Source organism: Balaenoptera physalus, assembly GCF_965194825.1.
Source record: "Balaenoptera physalus genome assembly, chromosome: 21".
Taxonomy (NCBI): domain Eukaryota; kingdom Metazoa; phylum Chordata; class Mammalia; order Artiodactyla; family Balaenopteridae; genus Balaenoptera; species Balaenoptera physalus.
Window position 1 is genome coordinate 18,635,507 of NC_138902.1, and position 20,105 is coordinate 18,655,611.

Genomic DNA, 20,105 nt, shown 5'->3' on the forward strand with positions numbered 1-20,105 from the left:
CTTTTGCCTGTGGTTGTGGCTTGTGTCCATTGGCCCTTTTCTGCCAACAGAGGGAACAAAGTTCTCGAGCTGCCTCTTCTCACTTTCCCATGCTCAGAGCGGACATACATGTGCACAAAGTTGCCTGATCCTTGACAAGAAGAATTCGTATTAATTATTACCTGTTCAGCATAGGTTAGGACTAACATCAATATGCTTGAAGACCTGACTGAGCCAGGCTCATTCACATGATTTCTAGAATATTTTTAAAGAAAGCTGATGTATGGCACCACAGCATTCCAGCTACCAAGACTTGTCATTCATAGAATTCTCCTTGTAATTCAAGCCACTGAGCTCTTAACACAGGAAAGGTCCACATTGCTACCATAGAGGCTTGATTTCTTTCTCTGATTAGACTTTTTTTGTTACCCACTAGCTGACAATCACTGACTCATCCTGCCCTGTGTACTACATCTAGAAGTATTGTTAACTTTTTGTGTTCCCAGCTGCACTCAGATCTGGCACCCATGCCCTCCAACGGTGCTCTGTCAACGTCTTAAAGGGGTGCTGAGTTGATCGTGGGTTTGCAAAATGGATGGAGAGAGCCAGGAACAATTTTCGTGGCCATCACAAGCAGGGAGCAGCTGGGCTGTGGTTGGGCCCCGCTCAGTGGAACAGGGCAGGGCCAATGGTCATCCCAGCATCTCTTATTTTTTCCTCATACTGCCAAGATTTTATTTTCTTTTTAAAAAAGTCATTTGAGACAATATCTCAGAAGTAGAATGCATTATTGTTTGTCTTTAATAGAAAAAAAAAAATCAGTGCTGCAGTAAAACAGAACACAAACTCATGTGTTTCCCCAACTATGCTGCTTAGGAACGCACCTTCCACTTCCCAGAATGTCTTGAGCAAAGTCTAGTGTAGTGGTGGGTCACAGACATACAAGAGATGCCTGTGCTTCCAGAGGAGCCACACCTACAGGTTAGGTGTGATGCCCTCTCAGCCCTGCAGTTGAGCCATGGAACCTGTGGGCACAGTTGGTGCTCATGGCAGGGCAGACCCGAGATGCCCCTTGGGCATCTGACAGTCCTGGTGAAGTTGTCGCTACCTGTCTTGGTGGCGTCCTTTGCCCCACGGTGCGCCTGTTCTTGCCACCTCTTCACACGCTGAGAAGTAACTGCTGCTCCTTAGAGCCTCTACCCGCTGCTTGTTGCTGCCAACCCCGCAGGGTTGGATCTCTTCACTGAGAGCACCAGTTCCTCCCCTCCAGGTGGGCCTGCTTGCTTCAGTGCAGGGAATGCAATGCATTTCCCAGGCAAAACAAAGAGCCCTCCCTCTAGCTCCTGCCGCCGCCTCCTGGTGGATGCATCACAGGAATGAGGTGGGAAACAGGTGGTCTCCAGGTGGGCCTCAACCTCTCCAGCCCCTCCCTCACCACTTCCCTTCATCTCAAGGAAAACTCATCAGTGTTGGCGTATTCTGAGTAAAATGTTGGCACCAGAATGTCTGTGTTGCAAATTGGAATAGTACTGTCCTGACGTCAAAACGATGGTAAGAATGCCTTGTGTTACCTTTGAGGCTTCAACACAGCTTGGTAGAATGGTGTTACAGCACACAGAGACAGGAACACTGGGTATTTTTTGGCTGATCAGGTGGAATTCGATCAATAGCTGATCACAAGTTAAATAGTCACAAGTCCCAATTTTATAGTCATAAATGTGGTCTTGTTACTCAGTTCAGAGTTTCTAGAGCATCTGCTGCCTGGGCCAGGCACTGTGCCAGGTGCTGGAAGACAGGACAGCCCTTGCCTTGGGGAAGGGCATAAGCACACTAATTTGGGTGAGGAGCTCATATGGCAGAGAGACTCTTAGCTCAACCGGTGTGGAAGTGACAGCAGGGGTGCCTGCAAGGAAACATTACGAGAGCTGGAGCTTGAGAGAGTAACATGGAGAAAAAGACACAAGGATTAACCGCCGTGGGTGCCAGAGAGTGCAAAGAATTCATGTGAAGTGGGAGCGCGGAAGGGTTGGGGGTTAGAGAGTTCTGTGTAGTGCAAGGAACCTGGGACCTGACAGGGTGAGAATCCTAAAGTTTCTTTAAAACCTGCACCCATCAGTTGGGAGCAAAGCCAATGATCTTATCCATGCACACAATATTCATGGGCAACTACTGTGCTTAGTACTATTCCCATTACTGAAAAATTTGACTCTAGACATGTTTCAAAGGGTAAAAAACGGAAAGAAGCTGGGTGATAATCATACAGACCAGGATTCCGACTTCAATGAGCTTATCCATGGCAAGCAAACACCATCAATCATTCAAAAGATAAGCACTTGCCTACCAAGTTCTTTCACAAAATACATTTTGCTTTCCTTTCTATGTATATCCCTCTGAGTCTGGGATCAGGAAAAGAGTGTTGGAAAGCAAATAAATGGCTTACTCATAACTACGCAGACATAAGCATCAGAACCAAGACACAAACTCCGTTCGTGCAGATCTAAGCATCCTTGGCTTCCATGCCCCACATAGCTCTGGCAGCAGATTGCTCGCTATGAAGATACTCAAAATAGCAGGTGCTTTTAGTTCCTGGGCTGATGCAGTTGGGAGGACAGGAAACCCAGGTAACTGTCAAAGGATTTGTGCTTGCCATTATCCAGGATTACAGATTTTTTAAAACTCTGCAGTGGATTGCTTCTTTTAAAGAAATCTTATGTGGATCTACCATTGACAAAATGGTTAATTAAAGTGGGGTGAGAACTCAGAGCAGAATTTGAAAATCACTGACTTGGAGAGAATGGGGCAACTGATGCTGAAGAACTGTGCCCTCCCATGCCCCCTTTCTCCCGTCAATTCCTCCAGCCCCACTGGGGCTTTTCCCCCTTCTCACTAGGACCTTTGATGCCTCCCCAGTTGTGCCATGTTTTCCCCGTAAGTCTAACCCATCCTCTGACTTCCATTCTACCACCCTCTTCTATCTCCCTGGGCATCGGAATAACACCTGGAGTGCCCTTGACCTTATCACTCACAGGTGAATCTTCTGTTAAAGCCATATACACAGATTCAGAGGGCCAGATGTGACCAAACTGGAGGCAAGAAGCACAAACTGATGACCAGTCATGCAAGCTTGTACAACAAAGCCATTCATGGGAAAAGAGACTAGCTGTTTGCCATGCCCCAGGCCAACAACGGCATTGGATTCCTACTGATCCGAGTTTAAAAAGCATCATGGGCATTTAGCTCCTTCCCTGATAAACTGGCAGACTCTGTGGACAAGGGAGGACGTCACCGATGTCACCTTCGTGCTTTGTCATGGCCCTGGATCCTGTCTCCATGTGACAGTCTCAGCTGTAAACTAGGGCCTGTGCTCTGCAGACAAAGGGGAAGCTAACAGCACCTGGAAGCCCAAGAAAACGTGTTTGACGGCTTCTGACTGTTCATCACAATCTATCACCTCTCCACTGGTGCTGCAGCTCAGCACATTTTTCTTTCTCTTTTTTCTTGTTTCTTTTTTTTTTTCTTTGCCACACCTCTCGGCTTGCAGGATCTTAGTTCCCCGACCAGGGATCAAACCCGGGCTCTCAGCAGTGAAAGTGTGGAGTCCTAACTACTGGACCGCCAGGGAAGTCCCAGCACATTTTTCTTATCCATCCTCTCTCTTCTCTCATTCCTTTTTTCTCCCTCTTCCTCTCTTTACCCTCTCTTGCTTCATCCCAGCCTATTCTCTGTTACGACGGAGAGCCCCAAAGCCATTGCAGAGTCCTCCTGACAGGCCATCATTGTCATGAATAGTTCAAAAGAAACACCAGTTCCAAAGGGTTTATACCCAAATGATTGTGTAAGCAACCCCAGGGACCACCTCTGAGTTTCTATATATTTAATATTATACATGTTCATTAAGTCTCAAGCAGGCGGCTGATATCCTCAAAGGCAGAAATAGAATCCATGGTGATGCTGATACATTAAAGACACGATGCAATGTGAGAGAGGCTAAAAAATCCAAACCCCAAAGAAGGAAAAACCAGGTTTGCATCAGTGGGAGAAATGGATCTGGAAGCACAGTGGCTGTCAAGTTGGGCATAAGTCAGAAAAAAATCCAAACAAATCCAAAATGCAATAGTACGACTATACCCAGCCAGGGAGTCATCCTTCTGGCCTTCTTCAGTATTGAGCAGATCTCTATGGGATTGTTTTGCTCAGATTTTATGTCTGCAAAAAACCAGAAGCTATAAAAAGTACCATGAGAAAGAAGCTGGAGTATTTTAAGCGTGGATGGATAAAGAGCAAGGGGAAAGAACTTAGTGGTGACCTTCAACATTACGCTGTAAGCATGCATCTCCATCACAAACTCAGACGTTCCAGAAATGTATAGTTTTCTTTAAGTTGTCTTTGACCCTGAGTCACAGACTTTCTCTCCATCTGCAGTGCTTGCCTTCCTCCCCAAATTATTCATGAGTCAGAGTCTTACACAGATCAACCCTCTCCCTCCATCCTTCTGAAAACACTATTTAACCATGGAGAGGTCCATTCGCTGGTCCCCAGAGACCCTGCCTCTATCACTGGTTTCGTGCCTGGTTTGCAGTATGGGAAGCCTGCTGTGATGTCAAGGGCCCAGTTTGTCCATGTCCCACACAGCTGCCTCCACTGGCACCATCTCCTGGGTGCTACCTAGGAGCTAAGGCGCAGATTCCCACCAACCTTGGGACCGGCCACCTTTTTTTTTTTTCCAAGAATGTATTCAGATGTATTTTTCACAGTATTGAAAATATGTTTACAGATTGAAAGGCAGAAAGTCTCAAATCACAGTGACAAAATTCCAAGTCAAAATATTATTTGCTAGTAGATATGAATTTAATCATCTAGAGTGATTTCAGGGAATCCCATATAAATCTTAGACTGACAACATTTTATTTTCATTCTTAGCTTTTCATTTATTCATGCCTGTTCTCTCCAGTTACTGGCTAATTAAAAGTCTTACTATTAATCTATGTTAAGATTTTCTAGTTCAGGGCTTTTTCAACATCAGAACAAGTGACATTTGGGATTGGTTCTTTCTTTCTTGTGGGGCTGCCTTGTAGGATGTTTAGCAGAATCCATGGGGACCGCCCACCTTTATCCGTTTCAGATTGGATGTGTTAGTTGTAGAGTGAACACCTGCATTCTACAATGAACGTTTTGCTATATTTGTTTTATCCCCTATCTATCCATCTAGCCTTAATCCAGGTACTTTTCAATGCATTTCAAAGCAAGCTTCAGATACCAGTACATTTCTTGTACAGGTAACTTAAATTATACAGCTAACTATTTTTTTTTAACAAGGGAACTGAGTATAACTGGAAATCTACCTCGAATATGAAGAAGATAAGGATTTTCTGATAACTTGTGGATAAATTTTGATGAGTGGCTCTGACTCAGGCTGGTTTGAGAAATAATTCAGATTTGAAATCATTTTATACCGAAAATGCGGTCACAGTGGAAAAGCATCCTTCACTGCCTCAGGTAGCGTCTCACCTTGCTAAATTATATGTTGGGTGTCAAGGCAAAAAGAGAGAGAGGGTGAGAGAGACAGAGAAGCGCATCAGAAGTGTGAGACATCCTCCTCTTACTGCACATATTAACATTTCTTGCACAATTACCCATGGAACATTCTCATTTTGGACTCTTTCCACACCCTAAATTTAGCAAGCTAGAATTATCTTTTAAGCGCCACTTGAAGCAACCTTTTCGAAAGGAAGACGCTGAGGAGGGGGAAATCTGCATTTCCTTGTGGTTAGGATGCAATGACCTCAATTTATTATTTATTTTTTATTTTTATTTTTTTATTTTTTTTTATTTTTGGCTGAGTTGGGCCTTCGTTGCTTCGCGCGGCCTTTCTCTAGTTGCGGTGAGCGGGGGCTACTCTTCGTTGCGGTGCGCGGGCTTCTCATTGTGGTGGCTTCTCTTGTTGTAGAGCACCAGCTCTAGGCGTGTGGGCTCAGTAGTTGTGGCATGTGGGCTCAGTAGTTGTGGCTCACGGGCTCTAGAGCGCAGCCTCAGTAGTTGTGGCGCACGGGCTTAGATGCTCCGTGGCATGTGGGATCTTCCCAGACCAGGGCTCGAACCCGTGTCCCCTGCATTGGCAGACGGATTCTTAACCACTGCGCCACCAGGGAAGCCTAATGGCCTCAATTTAATTCTGCAAAGAAGCAGACTCCTCTATCGTATGCTGAGGATAGAGCAAAGACAGTGCCCCAGCAAATTCATTACAGGTGTGTAAGATTAAAAACTTATACATTCAGATTGAGAAACAGGCCATGCATTCCAGGCTTTGTGTGTTCTGGCCACGGTGCACACTGAATTGAATAATTGCCTTAACTGTGCCAGGTGGATTTCATTATTTAAAAGGAATTCTGAGTTTTTAATGACTAAAATAGTCTTTAAAATGAGATCTAAGGACTCTCACTTTTTCATTTACATACTTTGAAACATGAAAATCTTCATATAAAATCTGTTGTTTTATTTTTTAAAGTGAGCCGTGCCTATAGAGTAAAATAAATTAGAAGGAATTTCTTTAAAGTCTGGTTTACAAAGAGCAATGCATGTAGCTAGCACGGATCAAGAAAGAGCCATTTTGAATGAACAATTTTTGTCCATAGTTATTCATTCTAAAAGGGGTAAGGGCTCAGTAGTTGAGAAACAAAAGATTCACTGGTAAGAGTCAGTGATGAACTGGGGCTGTGTTTTAGGAAATCAGGGGCCCTCTCCCTTCTGTTCCTCATTATGAGGTTCATTTGTATAGTGGAATAAACAAAGCCAGCATTGGAATCCAAAGAATGGGTTTTAAACCCAACTCTGCCTCTAATTAGCTGGGAGGCCCTGGCTTTGTTTCTTACTCTCTTTAAGCTTCGCTTTTCTCCTCTGTAAAATGGAGATCATAATAACTGCCTCAGAGTGTGGTCAGGAAGAGTATATAAAAGAATGCATAAATTGGGAGATTGGGGTTGACATATATACACTAATATGTATAAAATAGATAATAAGAACGTGCTGTATAAAAAAATTAATTAAATAAAATTCAAAAATAAAGAATGCATAATAAAGGCTCAAAGTCATTCTCAAATATAAGCTCTTTTTGTTTCTAAAGTCAAGTCTCCAAAAATAAGGGGGCTAAATGATAGGTCTGCAGAAATAAGAAAGCTTGTGTATTTCCCCTAGTTGTCCTAATGAATTCAGCATCCTTTATGGAGCATATACTGTGTTGCAGGTGCTGCATTCATTTTGCATAAAAAGGATTTGCTTTTACTTCACTGGGCATAGCGGATACCTATTGAACATGCCATTTGTAGAGAAGTCTGATACGGATAATTGTACTTAGAGTCAAACGTTGAAAAGTATATATTTCAAAATTTTCCTATTTATTCAACTGCCAGCGCATATTAATTGAGTGCCTACTATGTGCCAGCCACTGTTCCCTGTGCCAACACACAAAAACCAATATGGTCCTTATTTCTAAGACACTTACGGTCTAACAGGAGAGACAGAGACTAAACAAACGTTAACATATACATGTGCCAACCATGAAAAAGTATGCAGTGCCTTCCTGAATTAAACTGGGAGGGGGTGTGGACGTGAGTCCAGGAAAGGCCTTTCTGAGCAAGAAGCATTTAAGCTGAGACCAGAAGAATGGCAAGAGTTGGGGAAAGACCGGACAGAAGAGCATATGTGAGAACTTTGAGGCAAAATAGAGCTTGGCTTATTGGAGAACAAATTCCATGTGGTTGGAACTTAATGGGGGGGGGGGGGAAGACAGTACAAAACGAGGTTGAAGGGACACAGGGGTCAGATCATGTAAGGGCCACGGACAGGAGTTTTAATTTATGATAATGGGATTTAAGAACAGAAGTGACATTGTTTGAGTTAGTTGTTTAATGGAGATGGAGTGGTGGATAAGAATGAAAGCCACAGGCCAGCTGGAAGGGAGAGAATAACAAGGATGACGGTCAGGTTTTTGGCTAAATGACTTGGTGGATGGAAGAGTTATTCAACAGGAATGAGATTATAGAAAGAAAAGCTTTGGAGGCGAAGGTTCAAATTTCAGTTTAGAAATGTTAAATTTAGGGAATTCCCTGGTGGTCCAGTGGTTAGGACTCTGTACTTCCACTGCAGGGGGCATGAGTTCGATCCCTGGTCGGGGAACTAAGATCCTGCATGCAGCACAGTGCGGCCAAAAATAAAAAAAGAAGAAAAAAAGAAAAAAACAAGAAATGTTAAATTTACCCATGAGAACTACAAAAGGAGATAGAGGTAGAAATTTGAATGTGTGATTCTGAAGCTCAGTGATGGGTATGGGCTAGATGTCCACAGTGGGGTTTGGACACATCAATGGTGTTGAAGGCCGTGGGAGGCATGAGATCACCTCAGGAGAGAGGGTTGGCAATGAAAAAAAGATCCCTGACAAGTTCTGAGGAACTAGAAGCTTTCAAGACCAGGAGAAAGCAGAGGATCCAGGAAAGGAGGGGTGACAGAGAGATGGAAGGACAACCAGGAGGGGTGGGCTGACCACAAGCAGGAGAAGAGAGTGTTAAGGAGAGGAAGGTCAAGAGCCAAATGTTCCTTAGAGACCAGATAAGAGGGATATGAAAGTGCCCACTGAATCTGGCCATAAGGGGGCCACTGATGGCTTGGACGAGAGCAGTTTTGCTGGATTCGGGGGGTGAAGGCATGCTTGAGTGTGTTGAAAAGTGATTGAGAAGCAAGAAAGAAGCCACTCCTAAAAAACTGAAAAGAAATAAAAAGTGAATCTAAAGATATATCAAGTTGGTCACATAGCCATAAAGAAAAAGAAATTTATTTCACGTGACTGGTGGAGAGTCTTGCCTCCATGTTGATGGCGGCTGACTCATCAGGCTGGTGGGTGCTGAAGGTTTGAGTGGCCGTGGTTATTTCTTCAACTAAGACAGCAGTGAAGTTGGCCGCATCCATTGCCTTCCTTTCATGAACCATTTCCCTCTAGCATGCACTGCTGTTTGAGAGCATTCAACCCACAGCAGTACCTCTTTCAAAACGGGAGTCGGTCCTCTCAAACCCCGTCATGACGTTAGCAACTAAGTTTACTTAATATTCTAAATCCTTTGTTGTCTTTTCAACAACGTTCACACCATCTTCACCAGGAGTAGATTCTATCTCAAGAGACGACTTTGTTTGCTCATCCATAGGGAGCAACTCCTCAACTGTTAGCTTTTTTCATGAGATTGCAGCAATTCAGTCACATCTTCAGGCTCCACTTCTAATTCTTCGAGACTTACCAAAATGTGATGCCGAGACACACAGTGAGCAAATGCTGTTAGAAAAACGGTGCTGATAGACTTGCTTGATGCAAGGTTGTCACAAACCTTCGATTTGTGAAAAACGTTCTATCTTTAAAGTGCAATAAAGCAAAAAGCAACAAAACGAGGTCTGCCTGTAATAAAATTAGAGAATTGCCATTTTGTAACCTCTAATAAAGCAAAGATCATCTATGGCTGTTAATGCCACCAGGGTAGAGATTGATAAGGAACTTTATATCAGATATTTCTCTTATCAGTAACAGTGGGAAATTACATGCCTCCTGTGATACAGTCAGTACACAGCCCTGCCCTCCAAGACTGATCCTGAATGTAATCCTGCCTCTAGATCCAACTAGCTCTTCATAGGAGGTGGGGGAGATAGAGGAACAATTTAAATGACACCAAGAAGAAGCAATCTGCCGAATTCAGAGTTTGGGTCCTTTTACAGAACAAATGGCCCTCCTTCTTCAATGGCCTTTGTTTTTAAAAGAGTGGGGAGTATTATAAAGTTTTAAAAACTTAAGAGAGGGCTTCCCTGGTGGCGCAGTGGTTTAGAGTCTGCCTGCCAATGCAGGGGACACGGGTTCGAGCCCTGGTCTGGGAGGATCCCACATGCCGCGGAGCGGCTGGGCCCGTGAGCCACAACTACTGAGCCTGCGCGTCTGGAGCCTGTGCTCCGCAACAAGAGAGCCCATGATAGTGAGAGGCCCGCGCACCGCGATGAGGAGTGGCCCCCGCTTGCCACAACTGGAGAAAGCCCTCGCACAGAAACGAAGACCCAACACAGCCAAAAATAAATAAATTAATTAATTAAAAACCAAAAACAAAACAAAACAAAACAAAAAATTAAGAGATACAACCAGGTGCAAACTTTCCATAATTAAAAAAAAAATCTAAGTGAATGGTAAGTGGAGAGTTGGAGACAACATGAATATGTTTGTTGTTTTCGTTTTTGTTTTAAGACATTTTGCTGAGCAGAGAAGTAGGGTGGTAGCTCCAGAGGAAAATGGCATTAGGGAGAATTTTTTTAAATTTTTACATTTTTTTGATGTGGACCATTTTTAAAGTCTTTATTGAATTTGTTACAATATTGCTTCTGTTTTGTGTTTTGGTTTTTTGGCTGCAAGGCATGTGGCATCTTAGCTCCCCAACCAGGGATTGAACCTGCACCCCCTGCACTGGAAGGAGAAGTCTTAACCACTGGACTGCCAGGGAAGTCCCAGGGAGAATGTTTTAATGGTGGAATAGAGTGAGCCTTTTGGAAACTAATGGGAATGATGGAGTAGAGAACGTAGGAAGGTCATGCCATTGGAATGAGGTCCTTGAGGAAAAACAAGTGGGCAGGATCCACACCCCTTGAGGAAGGAACAGCCCGTGGGTAAGATGTTCTTAGATCATATACTACCTTAATAAAAGAAATGATTGTAGAAATATTAAACTGACAGCACAGACACAGAAAGGAAGCTAAGCGAACCTAGAATTTTAGGAGGGAGAAAGGTATATTGGAGATGTAATGGACTCTTGTCACAGTGAAAGCCAACTCATTTAGTCAAATTTTCAACATGGCTACGACTTTTGTTATTTTGATGGATATTCCATGTTTACAAGATTCTTTTGGTTTATAGCTCTCTATACTGTTTCAAAAGAATTTTGGTTCATTAAGAGCCATTTGGTGCTTGTTCTACAAATTTAATGAATATGTGAACCTTCAAAATAATTAGTATATTCTTTAGCCCAAGAGTTAGAGTCATAATCAATGTTAAAAATTTTAGGGCTTCCCTGGTGGCACAGTGGTTGAGAATCTGCCTGCCAATGCAGGGGACACGGGTTTGAGCCCTGGTCTGGGAAGATCCCACATGCCGCGGAGCAACTAGGCCCGTGAGCCACAACTACTGAGCCTGCGCGTCTGGAGCCTGTGCTCCGCAACAAGAGAGGCTGCGATAGTGAGAGGCCCGTGCACCGTGATGAAGAGTGGCCCCCGCTTGCCGCAACTAGAGAAAGCCCTCGCACAGAAACGAAGACCCAACACAGCCATAAATAAATAAATAAATAAATAAAATTTTGAAAAAAGAAATAGTTACTTTAAAAAAAAAAAGTGTCCTCCCTACGTCCAGAGGGACACAGAAAAAAAAAAATTTTATAGGCTCGTATGCAAAAGGATCTAGTGGTCACCTCACTCTCCACGGGTATTCAGGGTTGTAAACATTATATTATCATTTTTCTATTTGGCCTATAATCAGAAATGTCACTCTGCTGCAAGCAGTAATCTTATAGTGTGTTTGCAAATCCTATTATTAACCATGTTTAGACCATACGAACCTTGAAAGACATGACTGGAATACAGTAAAGCTGTAATCACATCATTTTTTACTCTTAGTTGAATGAAAGGGAGCAAACATTTCTTTTTTACTTTCTCTCATTTTTGTTTTTCTTTATGAAGAGGTTTTCACCTTAAATCGTCAATCCTATGGTCTTTGAAAAACTGAGAGGTATTACTAAATGTTCAGCCACAAAATCTCTGGAATTTACTGCATTCTTCCATTTCTCCTTAAAAGAAAGATTTAAAACTCTAATCTCTTTATACGTAACCACATTCATACATAATTTTACATAAGTATAAAAATATAACCACATATATGCTTTGTAAAAATATGCGGTCATTTTTTCTTTCTGTTTGGTTTGGTTTTGCTGATCTCCTCCATCTTCCTCTGTCCCTTCTTTACCTCACATCAGCACCCAAGTTTGTCTGTGCAGAGAACCTGGGATGTAGCCTCGCAAATGTCCTCCTTATGCAAGTATTCTTAGACCTGAAGGCATTCACTTTTTTTTTGTTGCAGCACACGGCATGCGGGATCTTAGTTCCCTGACCAGGGATGGAAACTGGGCCCCCTGCAGTGGAAGCGCAGAGTCTTTTTATTTTTATTTTTTTTTAATTTTTTAAAAGATTTATTTATTTTATTTATTTATTTTTGGCTGTGTTGGGTCTTCCTTGCTGCGCACGGACTTTCTCTAGTTGTGGCGAGCGGGGGCTACTCTTCGTTGCGGTGCGCAGGCTTATCATTGCGGTGTCTTCTCTTGTTGCAGAGCACAGGCTCCAGGCGCACAGGCTTCAGTAGTTGTGGCTTGCGGGCTCAGTAGTTGTGGCACAAGGGCTAAGTTGCTCCACAGCATGTGGGATCTTCCCGGACCAGGGCTCGAACCCGTGCGCCCTGCATTGGCAGGCGGATTCTTAACCACTGTGCCACCAGAGAAGTCCTGGAAGCACAGATCTTAATCACTGGACCTCCAGGGAAGTCCTGGCATTCACTTTTTAAGGCATTGTCTTATAACTGGGATATCATAGCATCTCTTGCATCTTACACTCATCACCGAGCAATGTCTTGTGGAAATTCCTCTTGGTCCTCTGGCTTAGCTCCACTTTTTATTCTTTTAGTAAATAGCTAGATGATTCCCCAGTGGGGATGTGTCCTTGATGAACCTTCACTTTGTTTTCAGGTTTTTGCCCTATGAACAGTCACACAAAGAACCTACTTGTTCATCCTTGTGGTCTTGAACCCATATCCTTACATAGAGTTATTTGTATCTGATAGAGTCTCAAGACTACAGTTGCCACTGAATTCATTTATTCTTTTAAGGGATGTTGGCAGATTGGTTTCCAAAAGCTGGAGGAGGAGAGTCAAGGAAAGGAAGCCAAATGTGGATAACACGCCTACTCCATGAATTTAAATTGTGTGGATTGAATGAAGGGACAGGTGCAGAGTAAAAACCAATACAGTTGACAATTATTATTAGTTCTTTTCCTAAAGACTGTGGGCTCCCCAGGTCACCACCTGGGTCTCTGCTGGTGGAGGGCATTCACGAGGTACACAGTGGGAGTGACCTTCAGGATTGTATACCTGGAGGGTCTACAAAAAAGGGGTAGAACCGGGAAGAGCAAAGCCTTGGGAGTCCAACGGACTCAGCTTTAATTGCATCTTTACCACTTTCCACTGTGAGATCTTGGGCAAGTTTCTCAGCTTCTCAGAGCTTCAGTTTCCTCGTCTGCAGGATGGAGATAATGATGCCAGCCTCCTCGGGTGGCTGTAACGAGGAAGCAACGGACTTGAGGCCCTGAGCAGAGTGCCTGGTGCTCCTTACAGGTGCCACTTTTTCTCAGGTGCCTTCATTATATCTCTTCCCCAAGCAGATGAAAACTTGTTGAAGGCAGGAACTGCATCGAATTCATCGCTGCATTTTTCCCCCACCCTCAGCTGCATGGCATGATCTTAGTTCCCCAACCAGGGATGGAACCCACGACCCCTGCAGTGCAAGCTCGGAATCTTTACCACTGGACCATCAGGGAAGTCTCCTCGCTGCATCTTTATATATCCAGTCCCTCACTTGGTTTTCCCTGCTACCAACTACCTTAAGGTCTTTTGCTCAGTTAAACCAGCATTGATTAAAAATGAGAGGAAGAACAACAATTCTTTTATTATGGAAAATATCAGACTTCCACTATGATAGAGAGACTAATATAAAGAACACCCATGATCCACTCCCACATTCAACATTGTCAACACGTTGATAACCTTTTGTTTTTTTGCTTTTTTTTTTTTTTTTGGCTCTGCCTTGTAGCTTGTGGGATCTTAGTTCCCCAACCAGGGATCGAACCCAGGCCCTCAGCAATGAAAGCACGGAATTCTAACCACTGGACCACCAGGGAAATCCTGACCAGAGTTTTTCATTCATCTCTTGATCACTCCTTCCCACCACCCCTCTTTATGGAGTATTTTAAAGTGAATCCCAGATATCACATGATATCAATTGTTAAATACTTGTGTAAATTTCCAGTTGCAGTTCTCAAAGTGTGATCTGGAGAACCCTGAGGGTTTTCAACACCCTATCAGGAGGTCTGCCAGGTCAGAACTATTTTTATACTAATATTAATATATTGTTTGTCTTTTTCATTCTCATTCTCTCATGAATGTATGGTGGAGTTTTCCAACACAGACTGAATGCAGCAACAGATCTGAGAATCCAGCTTTCTCCTACTAAACCAGGTATGAGAGTTGCAAATTTTTACCGATCTGTTTACAAAAATGTAAAATAATGCTACTCTTCTCTATTTTTGTCTTTTTTTTTAAACTTTGGGTTTATTTATTTATTTATTTATTTATGGCTGTGTTGGGTCTTGGTTTCTGTGCGAGGGCTTTCTCTAGTTGCGGCAAGTGGGGGCCACTCTTCATCGCGGTGCGCGGGCCTCTCATTATCGCGGCCTCTCGTGTTGCGGAGCACAGGCTCCAGACGCGCAGGCTCAGTAATTGTGGCTCACGGGCCCAGCCGCTCCGCGGCATGTGGGATCTTCCCAGACCAGGGCTCGAACCCGTGTGCCCTGCATTGGCAGGCAGATTCTCAACCACTGCGCCACCAGGGAAGCCCCCTCTATTTTTGTTTTGTCTTGAAAAATATAACCACTTTTCATAAAAATAAGTTTTTAGTTAACAGGTAATGGGTTCATTGTTGCTATATTTAAAATAATTAAATGGATATATTAAAAATTTGTCAGTTTTATTTTCTAACGTAGAGAAAATATATCTATCAAAATATTTAATGTAAAGAAAGCTCTTTGGGATCCTCAATAATTTTTTAAATTAGTTTTTAAACTGATATTTAATTCACATAGCATAGGATTCACCACTTTACAGTAGAATTCGGTAGGCTTTAGTATACTTACAAGTTGGGCAACCATTACCACTAGCTAATTCCTGAACATTCTTGTCACCCTAAAAAGAAGCCCCATACCTGTTAATAGTCACTGTCAATTCTTCCCTCTCCTCAGCCCCTTTCTGACTCCACTGATTTGTCTCTCCTGGACATTTCATATAAATGAAGTATTTTGTGTCTGGCTTATTTCACTTAACATAGGGCCTTTAAAGTTCACCCATATTGCAGCAGATATCAAAACCTCATTCTTTTTTATGGTTGAATAATATTCCATTGTACCTATATACCACATTTTGTTTATCCATTCATCAGTTGGTGGACTTTTAGGTTGTTTTCACTTTTGGCTATTATGAATAATGCTGTTAGGAACATTAGTGTCTAAGGTTTTGTATGAATACATGTTTTTAGTTCTCTTGGCTACATACCTAGGAATAGAATTGCTGGGTCATACGATTAACTCTATGTTACTCTATATTTAACTTTTTGAGAAACCATCAAACTGTTTTCCACAGCAGCTGCACCATTTTACATTTCAACCACCCGTATATGAGTGTCTCACTATCTCAACATCCTTACCAAAATTTATTTTCAGTGTTTTTGATTCTGGTCATCTTTGTAGGACTCAATAATTTCTAAAGCGTATAAGGGGTTCTGAGGCTAAAGTGTTTGAGAATTGTTTTTCTAACAAATAACTTTAAAAAAACATGAAAGCATTTTTTGTAAATAACAAGTTCATAGAAACAGAGGACAGATTAGTGGTTGCCAGAGGTGGGGAAGGATGCAGGCAAAATGGGTGAAGGTGGTCAAACGGTACAAACTTCCAGTTATAAAATAGATATGTACTGGGGATGTAGTGTACAGCATGGTGATATAATTAATAAACACTGCATTGTATATTTGAAAATTGCTAAGAGAGTAGTAGATCTTAAAAGTTTTTATCACAAGAAAAAACATTTAATTGTGTGGTGATGGACGTTAACTAGACTTCTTGTGGTGATCATTTCACAATATATACATATATTGAATCATTACATTGTACAGCTGAAACTAATATGTTAAAAAAATAAACCTAATAACACTATCAAATTAACAATAATTTCACAAAGTTTTGTGATACAAAACTTTGGGCAATCAAGCTTGCCTAGGACAGACCCAATTTACACCTTTGTACCAGCATAACTATTAAAAGTGTCTCCTTTAACTCTCAATATGCCCTGTTTAGATGACAAATTATAATTATATGAACACCCTGTAACAGAACTATGTTCAGATTTCCCCAGTTGTCTTAAATATATCTTTTTGCAATATGTTTATTGAAAACAATATCTAACACTGCATTTGATTGAGGTGTCTTTAAAAACTATATCAATTCTCTCTTCCACTCCATTTCTTTCATGCTAGTTATTAATTGAAGAAACTGGGTAATTTGTGGAATTTCCTGTATCCTTAGCTTGGCTGATCATATCGTCTTGGTGTCTTAATCTGTCTCTGTGTCCTTCCTATTTCTTGCCATTTTGTAGTTAGATCTAGATGTTTGATTAGGTTTAGGGTCAATTTTTGTGCAACAGTATTTCATAGATGGTGGGTATATACCGTTGCACTGCATCAAGAGGCACGCGGTATCTGGTTGTCTCACTTTCAGTGATGTTGAGAGAAATCGGTGGGTTCAGGTTTTGTTAGCTTGATCCAGCTATTGTAAGATTCCCATCAATGCTCCACTTCATAATTCTAATAGCCATGAATGATTGTTGCCTAGGCCCAGTGCTTCATTAGGACCTGTGAACAGTAACTTTCTAATTCTACTACTTCTGTGTCATTTGTTGCCCTTACAAACTATTTGGATACCATGAAATATACAGCAGAATAAATGCTTGATTTTTTCCTTTTACCAATTTTCAAAAAAAAAGAGTTGGTTCCTTAGGTGATCCAAGCATGAATGATGATTTTTTTTCTTTGTTAGTATTACTGTGAATGAATGAATGGATTTGTATATATTAGATTATGTTTCAATCCATTAGTCATTATTCTTTTTTTAAGCCCAAACTGTTCCACTTTGGCCAAAGGGTGCCCCTTCAACCTTGCTCTTGGGTTCTTTTGACATAACCTCAGGAGTATTTGATAGCTACTTTGCTTTCTGTCATAATAAAATGCCACAAGCTCATCTTACACAATCCTTGCTTGCCCCCGTTCTAAAATCAGTCATTTCCTAAAGGAGTCCTGGTTCTTCTTAGCGGGCAATGGCATTTAGATTATGAATTTGGACACTAGGGCTGCTCATAGCCATTGGATTGTCTCTGCTTCTTGGCCTTTTCAGTGGACACAGCTAGGATATATGTATTTTGTAGATAGAGAAAAATTAATCAGGAATTCATACTACCATTGTCAATTCAAATTTTTGCTTATAGAATTTACATCTAATTTCATTGATTTGATACCTGTTATCTCTTTATCTTTCACCGCAGACCTTGGTTTCTAACAACACTAAGATACTTACCTCCTATTTTATATACACAGATATGTGTAAAATATACATGTGACAGCATATAATTAACAACACCGGTATTATTACTAACAGTTACTATTACTAAATGCAGTTTGATTTCTTTGCCATTCCTTTCTGTTCTGAGGGTAAGTCCCACTAAGGATATACAGTCAAAATCATGAGTTTTAAAGTCAGTTTCTTATTTTTCCATGCAGCTATGCCAGTAACTTGAAATATACTTTGATTCATGACTTTTTCTTTTAGGAAATACTTTGCATTTTCTTTCAAAAAATAATTATGTAAAGTACTTACATGATGCCAAAGTCAAAACTATAAGACAGAGTATATGGAAAGAAGGCTAGCTTCCACACCCATTTTTTTCACCTTGTTCTTTTCTTACATATAACACTTTTTTATTAGTTTGTAATTTAGTCTGCCATTGCTGCTTCTTTAAAATGTGAGCAAATGCACCACACCTTTCTTAGGAGAGAAGCAACATATACATGGTCTCAACCTTGCTTTTTTCACTTAAACAATATATCCTAGCGTTCCATGGCCTCCACAGAGATGGTCTTCATTCCTTTGTACGGCTGCACAGAACTGCATTGTGTGGATGTACCGTGCTTTATTCAGCCAGTCCTCTGCGGATGGACATATGGGTTCAACAAACATCTACTGCATAACTAAATTGTGCCAGGCACTGGAGAGCAAGGCATGGTGTCTGGCCTCAGGAAACTCAGAGTGTAGAGGGGGTGAACGCTTGCAATACAAGTACTTTCCTAAGGGAGTGAGATCTTGGATCCGCTTAGCACAAAGGGCACGTGGAACAGGGAAGACAGTGTCCCACACAGGAGGGATACAGTAACTGTCTGTGGATTGCCATCTTGCTCCCACAGGGGTCAATATCTGGGAGATCTTGATATGGGAGAATCCCCTTGGGAGGAGTTTTTAATCAATGTTTGAAATTGCTTAGAAAATCATGAGTGCCACCAGTTGGTCGGAGAACGGAAGACCAAGGGAAAGACATAGAGAGGAAGGGTCCTAACCATAAAATTCCCCTGAAAAGATAAAATGTAAGTTAATACAGAAGCTGTGGTTTAACAATAAGAACTAACACCTGTATAAAATTGACCACGGACCAAAAATTGCTCTCAGCCGTTTAAGTATATTCAACTTTAACAATTCTAAGAAGTAGGGACTATTACTACCCACATTTTACCTTTTAAAAAAATTCAGGCACGGAGAGGGTGCCGAACTTTCCATCAAGGTCACAGAACGGGCGAGGGGTGGGTAGCAAGGAAGCACTTGCAGTCAAGATCCGCAGAGAGAGTATCTGTAAGCGGTGCCTTCTCGAAGGCGGGACGAAAGCCCTTAAGTCTCCCTTCACTCCAATAGCCCCCTGGGGACCAGAGCCTACTCTAGACACACCCCCGGCGCGGCCCCTCCGCCCCAAGATCCGAAAACCCCGCAGGTCATGCTCTAGACGCCTTGGGGGTCGGAGACCAGAAGAATTCTAAAGCCCAGAAGCAACCTGCGGGACGGGGGACGGAAACTAAGCCGGCCGCCCGGGCAGCGTGAGTTTGAGCCTCGGCCGGGGGCCGCATGCCGCGGATGCCTCCCCGAGAAGCGACAAGACCTGCTCTCCAACTCCTCCCCGTGTCCGCAGCCCGTTTCTCAGCGCTCCCGCCCACGCCTTGGCGCAAATACAGTGTGCTTCCCCGGGCACCTACCACACAACGGAAGTTATGAGAAGTCACCGGCAAACGCCCAGGGAAGGCCGGGACGGTGACCGGCCCATGGGGAACCCAAGGTGTAAAGTTCTCAGCTCCATCGTCACAGAACCCGCAGCAAGACACCAACCGAGACAAGGACTCGCACGGGGACTCGCACGGGGACTCGCACGGGGCCCTTAGCTCCTCCCGCTCCCCCCTCCCCTACCACTTACAAGTGCCGACCCCGCCCCGAGAGCCGCCGGGACACACGCGGGGAGCACCACACGTCCACACCCGCGGGCGAACGAACCTAAGCCGCACCCCGACTAGCAGCGTTTCTAGCTAAACCCCCGTCGTCGCAATTTTTAAACTCCTCGCTTCCCAGCGACTTAAGCTTTTTTCTTTTTGAAAGCCCACGGCAATCAACGTTGAACAGCTAGTTGTAGAATAAAAACCAAAGCCAACACAGAACTCGATAAGCATGCTTTGCAACCACGTAATAGACACAAAAAAATAACTACTATCAGCAACCAAACGATACCTATATCATCACAAAAATAAAAAGATCCTTCATAGTTCACGTCAGACGGGTAATGTGCCACAGTCGTAACAAGGTTGGAAGGAGGCACATGTCACACAAGCGCGTGAATACCCAATCATCACGCTTATGAACTACAAAAGGATCAACGTGACTGGTCGGCTAAGGAGCCCCGGGTATGACCCACTAACTTTACAGTAAAGGTGACAGATGTAGTGCATATTTACTTAGACTTGATATAAAAAATCCTGTATGTTTTATCACGATCACCGACATTGCCTGATATTTCTTTTGTTTCTACCTCAGTAAATGAAAACAGAAACAAAATAGCGATGCGGCTATTATCCATGCAAATATACTCTCCATAGCTCCACCCTCTCTTGAACCCG

General features: G+C 42.6%; 1 long non-coding RNA gene across 1 annotated transcript in view; it reads right to left on the minus strand.

Moving 5' to 3' along the window:
- The window catches only part of LOC309651743, a 28,798-nt gene extending 8,728 nt beyond the window's left edge, over positions 1 to 20,070 (minus strand). Inside the window, exons 1-2 of the long non-coding RNA XR_014258351.1 lie at positions 19,197 to 20,070; positions 1 to 9,415 (exon numbers count right to left, since the gene is read on the minus strand). This is a non-coding gene — a long non-coding RNA (uncharacterized lncRNA). The remainder of the gene's footprint in view (positions 9,416 to 19,196) is intronic.
- Between the last annotated feature and the right edge of the window lie 35 nt (positions 20,071 to 20,105).